The sequence below is a fragment of the Manihot esculenta genome, chromosome 4 (assembly GCF_001659605.2).
Source record: "Manihot esculenta cultivar AM560-2 chromosome 4, M.esculenta_v8, whole genome shotgun sequence".
Lineage (NCBI taxonomy): Eukaryota > Viridiplantae > Streptophyta > Magnoliopsida > Malpighiales > Euphorbiaceae > Manihot > Manihot esculenta.
In genome coordinates this window covers 8,587,985-8,597,818 of record NC_035164.2, presented here as the reverse complement: position 1 = coordinate 8,597,818, position 9,834 = coordinate 8,587,985, and positions in this window count along the sequence as shown.

Here is a 9,834-nt window from a genome sequence, read left to right as displayed (position 1 = left end):
TTAACGTGGAAACATGGAAAACCGGATGGATTCTTGCCATTGAAGCAGGTAAATCCAGCTTGTACGATACATTCCCAATCCTTTGCAGGACTTCAAAGGGTCCGATGTACCGTGGAGCCAGCTTACCTTTCTTCCCGAACCGAACCACTCCTTTCATTGGGGACACCTTAAGCAATACCAGATCCCCCTCCTGAAACTCTACCTGTCTTTTGCGGTTGTCTGCATAACTCTTCTGTCTGCTTGCAGCAGTCTTGATTCTTTCTCTGATTATGGTTACCACCTTACTGGTGATCTCTACTAACTCAAGCCCTGCCAAGGCCTTCTCTCCAACTTCCTCCCAGCAAACTGGTGACCTGCACTTCCTTCCATACAAAGCTTCATATGGAGCCATCCCGATGCTAGCATGATGGCTGTTATTGTAGGCAAACTCCACCAAAGGTAGATGCTGCCTCCAAGAACCGCCAAAGTCCAGCACACACATTCTAAGCATATCCTCTATTGTCTGGATGGTCCTCTCCGACTGTCCGTCCGTCTGTGGATGGAAAGCAGTGCTAAAATCTAATCTGGTACCCATGGCATCCTGCAGACTCCGCCAAAACCTGGAGGTGAACTGGGGTCCTCTATCAGACACTATTGAAACAAGAACCCCATGCAGCCTGACTATCTCGTCAACATACACCTGCGCCAACTTGTCCACAGAATAGCCACTCCTGATAGGGATGAAGTGAGCAGATTTGGTGAGTCTGTCCACAATCACCCATATGGAGTCCAATCTGTTGGACGTCGCCGGTAACCCCACTATGAAGTCCATAGCTATGTTCTCCCATTTCCACTCTGGAATAGGTAGCGGGTTAAGTATTCCAGCTGGCTTCTGATGTTCCAGCTTCACCCTCTGACACACTTCGCAGGCTGACAAGAACTGTGCCACTTCTTTCTTCATTGCTGGCCACCAATAAACTTTCTTCATATCTTGATACATCTTGGTGGCTCCGGGGTGAATGCTGTATCTTGCATTATGAGCCTCCCTCGTAATGTCTCCTTTTAGCCCTATGTCATCTGGTACACACAGTCGACTCCCATAGCGAAGGATCCCCTTACTGTTGAATCTGAATTCACTGTCCTTGCCTGACTGAACAGTCCTGGCAATCTTCACTAACTCTGGATCCTCATGCTGTTTCTGAGCCACCTGCTCCAGAAACACAGGTGTCACTTTCATCTGGGCCACTAAAGAACCTGTACCAGACAACTCCAACTGTAGACCTTCCTCAATGAGCTTGTAAAACTCTATCACCACTGGTCTCCTCTCAGCCGTGATGTGGGATAGACTGCCTAGTGACTTCCGGCTTAGGGCGTCTGCTACAACATTCGCCTTACCCGGATGATACTGAATCTTGCAATCATAGTCACTCAGCAACTCTACCCATCTCCTCTGTCTCAAATTCAAATCTCTTTGACTCAGGATGTACTGCAGGCTCTTGTGATCTGTAAAGATCTCACATTTTACCCCATGGAGGTAGTGCCTCCACATCTTGAGTGCAAAGATTACTGCTGCCATCTCAAGGTCATGTGTGGGGTAATTCAACTCATGCTTCTTTAGCTGTCTAGAAGCATAAGCAATCACCCTCTCATTCTGCATTAGTACACAACCCAGTCCCACACGGGACGCATCACAAAAGACTGTAAAGTCCTCATCACTAGATGGAAGAGCTAACACTGGTGCTGAAGTCAACCTCTTCTTAAGCTCTTCAAAACTCTCTTCGCATTGGTCGGTCCATACAAACTTCTGATTCTTCCTGGTTAGTCTGGTCAGAGGAGCTGCAATTTTTGAGAAGTCCTGAACGAACCTCCTGTAGTAACCTGCCAAACCCAAGAAGCTCCTGATCTCCGTCACTGATGTGGATCTAGGCCAGTTAGCCACAGCTTCTATCTTCTTGGGGTCCACCTCAATACCATTCTCTGACACTACATGCCCCAAGAAGGAAATGCTCCTCAGCCAGAACTCACACTTGGAGAACTTGGCATACAAGCCATGTTCCCTCAAGGTCTGCAGAACCAACCTCAGATGATGGGCATGCTCCTCTGCATTCCTGGAATACACTAAGATATCATCTATGAAGACAATAACAAATTGATCCAGGTATTGGCTAAATACTCTGTTCATAAGATCCATGAATGCTGCAGGGGCGTTGGTTAACCCGAACGGCATTACAAGGAACTCAAAATGCCCATATCTGGTCCTGAAAGCTGTCTTTGGCACATCTTCCTCTCTGATCCTCAGCTGATGGTACCCCGATCTCAGATCTATTTTAGAGAAACAACCCGCTCCTGCTAGGTGGTCGAATAGATCGTCGATCCTTGGCAATGGGTACTTGTTCTTGGTAGTGACTTTGTTCAACTGCCTGTAGTCGATACAAAGTCTAAGGGATCCATCCTTCTTTCTCACAAACAAGACTGGAGCACCCCAAGGTGAGGTACTCGGTCGGATGAAGCCCTTGTCTACCAGCTCTTGCAACTGTTCTTTCAATTCTTTCAACTCAGCTGGAGCCATCCTGTAGGGAGGGATAGAGATCGGTCGGGTTCCAGGCATCAATTCTATCTCGAACTCTATCTCCCTAGCAGGTGGTAAACCTGGCAGCTCGTCTGGGAAAACGTCTAAAAACTCTCTAACCACCGGCACCGAGGTGGGCTCTCTAACCTGACTGTTAAGCTCTCTCACATGAGCCAAATACCCCTGACATCCCTTCCTAAGCAACCTACGAGCCTGAAGAGCTGATATCAGACCTCTAGGTGTACCCCTCTTGTCTCCCCTAAAGACAACCTCTGACCCATCCTGACCTCTGAACCTGACTACCTTGTCCCTGCAGTCCAAGGTAGCACCATGGGTAGATAACCAGTCCATCTCTAGAATGACGTCAAAATCTGTCAAATCTAGAACCACAAGGTCGGCGGAAAGGCATCTTCCCTCAACAAATACGGGACTGCACTGGCATACTGACTCTGCCACTGATGGATCACACTTGGGTCCACTGACCCAGAGAGGACACTCTAACTCAGAGATCATCAACCCCAACCTCTGGACGGCTCTCGGAGCAATAAAAGAATGAGATGCACCAGGGTCCATCAAGGCATACACATCTGAACAACCAATAACTAAGTTACCTGCCACCACGGTGTTAGATGCATCTGCCTCCTGTTGAGTCATCGTGAAGATCCGTGCTGGAGCTGATGGACCTTCACCTCTGAAACCCGCTGAAGAAGAGGCTGCTCCTCTCCCTCTACCTCTGCCACTGGCCTGAGTCATGGCTGGAGCTACTGGCTGCGCCACACTACCAGAAGCTGTCTGCTGAGACTGTGCTCCAAAAGCTGCCCTAGGACACTCCCGAGCCATGTGTCCCTCTTGCCCGCATCTGAAGCAGGCTGCTGTCCCAGCCCGGCAAACTCCTCTGTGTGGTCTACTACACTTTGCACAAACTGCATTATCTGCACCAGAGCTTGAGCCACTCCCTAGTCCCAGACTGGACTTGACTTTGTTCCAAAACTTGTTCTTCTTGGGCTTCCTAGTGGTGTTACTCCACTTTTTGCTACCTGAAGCTGCTGCACTAAAAGAAGAAGAGCCTGGGGTCTTAGAACCAGAAGGCTGTGCCACTGACTGTTTAACTGTCCCCTGAACGATGGCACTGGCCTCCATTTTCCGGGCCATATCCACTATGGCATGGAAGCTCTCCCTATCTGCCGACTGGATTAATGAGGAATATCTGGAGTGGAGTTTCATGATATACCTCCTTGACTTCTTCTGATCTGTGTCAAGGTTTTGCCCTGCAAATGGCAACAGCTCCAAGAACCTGTCTGTGAACTCCTCTACACTCATCTCATCCGTCTGCCTCAACTGCTCAAACTCTATCATCTTTAGCTCCCTCGAGCTATCAGGGAAAGCCCATCCCGCAAACTCGTTTGCAAACTCATCCCAAGACATGCTGTCCACCCTCGGGTTCACATAATTCTTAAACCACTCACGGGCCTTCTTGCATTTGAGTGTGAACCCGGCCATTTGAATGGCTCTACTATCATCTGCCCCAATCTCATCTGTGATCACTTTCACCCTCTCAAGGTACACAAACGGGTCATCTCCTTTTTCATACTGAGGAGCACCCAACTTCATGTAGTCGGTCCTTTTGACCTTGCTCCCACTGGCTGAGCTAGGTCTAGAAGGTTGAGTAACTGGGGCTGCTGGTTCTGTAGGTGGTGGAGGTGGGGCAACATTTTCTGTGGTAGGGTTTTCTGGATTTGGATAGTAAGGTGGGGGTGGATACATTGGGTACGGTGAGTATGGTGGGTACTAAGGTGGGTATGGCATCTGTGTGGGATAAGGGCTGAAGCTATGGTAATCCGATGTGCCTCCCATCGAATACTCGGGGTGTTGTGAGAAATGTGGGTAGTGGGGTGGCTGAACAAATCCCGAGGCCTGAGTGCCTCCTTGGGACTCTTCCATTCCCTCTTCTGACAAGCTGACTCCCAAACTGCCATCCCTTCTCTGCTCTACATCCATATCATCCCCCATGTCCTCTGACATTACTCCCTGAACTGTTCCCCTCACTGATCTGCTTCTACCCAGATCCAGAGACCTTCTAGGGTCTCTCACTGCTCTTTCTCTATTAGACCTACTGGACATTGCCCTAGGCAATGCTGGAGGACGGGCGCTTGTGCCCTCATCCTCAGGTGGCACTCTAGTCAATCTTGCAGATCGATGAGTTCCTCTCATCCTGTTTCTGAAAAACAGCACATAACAAGCAAACATTAGCATCATATGGTTCATGTGGGCACACATGAACCCTCATCACATACATCACATATCATAGTATATCATTAATGCACATGCATATTATCATGGCATTTCACATCATCAAACAAGATAGGACTCCACATCCAATCCTAGTGGACATGATCTTCCTATTGTGCTTGACCTTCTATGACATCCATGAGCCCTACACTCTAGGTCTGACCATATGAACCTAGGGCTCTGATACCACTCTGTAACGACCCGAAAATCGGACCGCTACCGGCGCTAGAATCCAGGTCGGCTTAAGGCCACCGGGACCCGTAGCAAGCCTGACATGTAACCTGTAAACCTGTTTTATCCCATACATGATCAACAAACATACATAAAAATTAAAACTTTTCTTTTCATCATACACCAAACTCAACCTGTGCATGCACTATACATAACACAATCATAAGCATTAATCCCTCTGTGGGATCTCATCATTACCCCAAAGGGTGACATAACCTGTGTTGAGCTGGTTTACATAAACATTATAGATCATGTATTAAAGGGATACCATACACATAGGGTCAAGCACAACCTCTAATCCTCAATATCATTACATAACATAACTAGTCATAACATTACATCATCTTACAATTTATCATGTCCACTTTCTATCTATTACAAATACATGACTTTACTCTTCTTGACTTCTCTGTCTAGCCCGTACCTGCAATCCTGGGGAATTAGGGAAAGGGATGAGCTACTAGAGCTCAATGAGCAGAATAAATAAAACATTTAAAATTTCATGCCATCATGTAATGCAACACATCACAGCAAATCACATCTCGGATGGTATTGTCACCAATAGTCCTCTACATTCCAAAGTGCCGGGACGTAGAATGGGTACAACCGGTCTTTCTCTTAACATAACATAACATAGCATTCCAATGTGCCAGGGACGTAGAATGGGTACAACCTGGACTTTCTCTTACATCGTGCCAGGGACGTAGAATGGGTACAACCTGGACTTCCATACCGTATCATGCCGTAACATCATCATATCATATGAGGACTAAAGGATCATCCAATAACCAATCCACATCAACATCATGAATGCAATGCAACATATTCGTGAATTCTAATGCATACAACCTAATCCATCACATGGCATTCATGATGCATGAACATGCTCAAAACTTGTAATTTATTTGCTTTAAATCATAAAGGTTTATTCTACTCACCTCTGGCTGAAGCTCTACTGACTCTAAAGTGACTAACTCACTACTGGGGTCCTCGGTTCCTCGGGTCCGAACCTACACAGGTGAACTCAAATGAGGGACCATACATACTAGAACATAACTCTAAAACATCCCCCAAAAACCCCCTAAAGCACCTCAAAACAATCATGCAAAAACATGCAAAGGAAGGCTGGACAGGGCACTTTCGGCGGCAGGTTCGGCGGCCGAAAGTCCCTCCAGAGCCGAAAGTCAGGCAGGTTCGGCGGCACCTTCGGCGGCCGAAACTGCCAGACAGAGACGAAAGTCTCCTTTCGGGGGCAGGCTTCGGCAGCCGAATGCTGCCTCCACAAGAGGTTTCGGCGGCCGAAAGTTCCTTCGGCTGCCGAACCTGGTTTCTGCGAAAGGGCAGAAACTTGGTTCCTCTATGCACATTTGCCTCAAATTCAAACCATCATGCATATAACTCAACCAAAACATGCGTACAAGCTCCTAGGGGTCTCAAACTACCTTAAACCCCAACTACAACACACAACAACAACACAATCCAAGCCACATTGTTCAAAACTCATCAAAAACCCATAAACTCAACATAAGCTACACATGCATTTTCTACCCGAAAGATCTTACTAAAACTTGTTTAAAACATGAAAAGGATTCAAGATCGGCCCTTACCTCTTGAAGATAGAGGGAGAGACGACCTAAACTCGGAGTTGGGAGAGATTTGACTTCCTTGGTCTCCAAGCTCAAAACTCGTTCAAATCTCTTCAAAATGACATAAACCTTGTTAAATCATGAAGGATCGAAGGAAAATCATAAAAAATGAACCATGGAGGAGCAAGAACTCACCGTGGCCGAAAATGGGGAGAAAACTCGCCCGTTTCGGCCATGGAGCTCTTATATAGGGGCTGGCCAGTTCACGTTCGAGGGCCGAACGTGTCCCCACATCTCATGCATGTTCGGCGGCCGAACATGAGGTTCGGCGGCCGAACCTGGTTTCTTTCAAACAAAACTTTCGGAGGCCAAAAGTGCTCCCACAACCTATCCACGTTCGGCGGCCGAACATGACTTTCGGCGGCCGAACCTGGTAAAGGTTCCATGGTCTTTTTCATTTAAAAACTCAAATTCATTCTTACTTAAAAATCATTAAAACATGAAAACATTTGTGAAAACATGGTTCTACCCTTCCAGAGGTCTCCGACATCCGAGATTCCACCGGACGGTAGGAATTCCGATACCGGAGTCTAGCCGGGTATTACACGAGGACTCATCTAAGCATGCATAGATATTTCTAGTCTAAGGACTTCTAGTGCAAGTATCACTGGAGAGACACCTATGACTTTCAACCATATAGTATTCTCGTAAGCGGATCGTTTCTAAGTATAACGTTCTTAACTTGTATTTATGCTCTCTAATTGATATCCAATATCTTATGACCAGTAAAACATAATCATCTCATAGAGATCATACTAGTATTAGTTCAATGTTACTCCCATGATAATGATTGACTAGGGAAGTATGGAATGTTATTCTTTAAAGTTCTAAGATTTTACTACCAAGTGCCTCACACTTGATAACTTGAATAGACCCAATATTTAATGATATTTTATCAATTTAATATGTACAGTAATAAACAAAGTGATAAAACAAATGCCTCATCTTTATTTATCGTAGATAAAATGTCTTTACAATGTACATAGGACTAGGGATTATACTAACAATAAGGGCCTTAGGCACTCCTCCCTAAAAGCTAGGTCTGGCCTAAATTTAACATGATATCAGAGCCTCCCCATCGATATTGAGCCTCCCATAAATATTTCACGCTTTAGTGAAGTTCTAGGCATGAGGGTGTATGTTGAATCTCACGTCGATTTAGGATAGGGGTAATGTGCCCCTTATAAGGGCTGTACGCACTTATCTTTAAGTTAGCTTTTGGGATGAGTTAGGCGTGGCTCAAATTTAACATGGTATCAGAGCCTTCCCACCAATATTGGGCCTCCCTTAAATATTTTACTCTCCAGTGAAGTTTTGGGCGTCAGGGGTGTGTGTTGAATCCCACATCGGTTTGAAATAGGGGTAATATGCCCCTTATAAGAGTCTTACACACTCCTCCCCTTTGAGCTAGCTTTTAAGGTGAATTAGGTCTGATCCAAATTTAACAATATCAGTGACAAATCTAAGAGACAAATCAACAACAAATTCAAAGATCAAGCAGTAATGAAGGCAACAATGACAGCAACACTATTTAAAGAGAAAGCAAGAAAAAAAAAAAAAAGACAAGTTGAATTATCATCACACTTTGACAACTAATGAGGCTTAGATAATTTTTAGAGGTTGCTCTACCACATTCTAATCAACTAATATGATTAAAAATAAAGATATGGAGCGATAAACAAATTAGAAACACCATAAGGAAAACCTTGATAAGTTTGCTAAACATAGAGGCACACAAAAAATACTTATTTTTATATTAGAAAAACCAAAATATTACTCATAACATCCTCCAATTCGTAGCTGCCACTTTAATTGTGTTTTTATAGCTACCGAATCCTAATTCTTGAGTAAAAAGGTTTAATTCCAATGTAGAAAAAATATCTAGTCAAACAGTCAAATATATATTTTATTAAAGATTTTTTTTATAGATTGTCTTAGAGAAATCTTTCTCTTAAATGAGTTGCACGAATTTGGCTTCTAAAATTAATCAAATTAATTTAAAACAAATCCAATAAAATAATAAAGAAGTAATTACAAAAATCTACCATGTGGTTTAATGTCTTTTTCAAGTAGAGTCTTTTAATATAATTTGTGACAAAAAGAGTAATGTGGTTTCACTCCATTAACAAAGTGGGACTTTTCTATCTAACACGGTTAATAAATGCTGATATGGCATTTAAAAATAATTTTTAATTAAAATAAATTATATTTTAATCCTTAAAATTTTGTTAAACATATAATTTATTTTTGATATTTATAAATTTAGTTATAAAATTTTATTTTATAATAAAATAGCTCCTTCAGTTATAATTTATTCCTATATTCTTATAAATTGATCCTTAAATATTATAATTATTTATAAATAAGTACTTATATTTTTTTTTTCAAATGAATCTCATATGTTTATTAAATTTAATATCTTAAAATAAATTAACAAAATAAAAATTAAGTCAAGAATCTTAGCTTAATATGCATCTAAATTCAAATCTAAAAAGTACTTTCTAATGTAATTTTTCCCTCCTCAATAAATTTTTTATTAATTAGGACAAAAAAAGAGACATTAGAATATTTTTATCTTATTTTTAGTTTATTATTTTTCACATGTAAAATATTAAAATTTAATAAATTGAGAGATTAATTTGTAAATATAAGAACTTATTAATAATTATAATATTTAGGACTATTCTATAAAAATATAGGGATTAATTTCAATTAAAAATATAAACTTTAAAAATTAAGGAATTATTTTATTAATCAAACAAAACTTGATAGACTAAATTTAAAAATAATGATTAAAATATAGCTTTCATTAAATATTAAGGAGTAAATTGTAATTTATCAGTGATATCTAACGGTATTAGAGGAAAAACCTTATTTTGCTAACGGCGTGAAAGTGCATGATGGTCTTTTATTGCAAATTAAAGTATAGGACCATACTTGAAAATTCGCTAAACCACAACATAGTTTTTTTATAAATATTCCAATAATAAAATACCAAAATAACAAAATGAGCCTAAGTATAAATCGGCCATACATGCATTATGCGATCTGAAATTATGTTGCTTGTCCAAATGTGTTGAAGAGGTTGTGACTTGTTTTCTCATCATCCCATATTTTCCA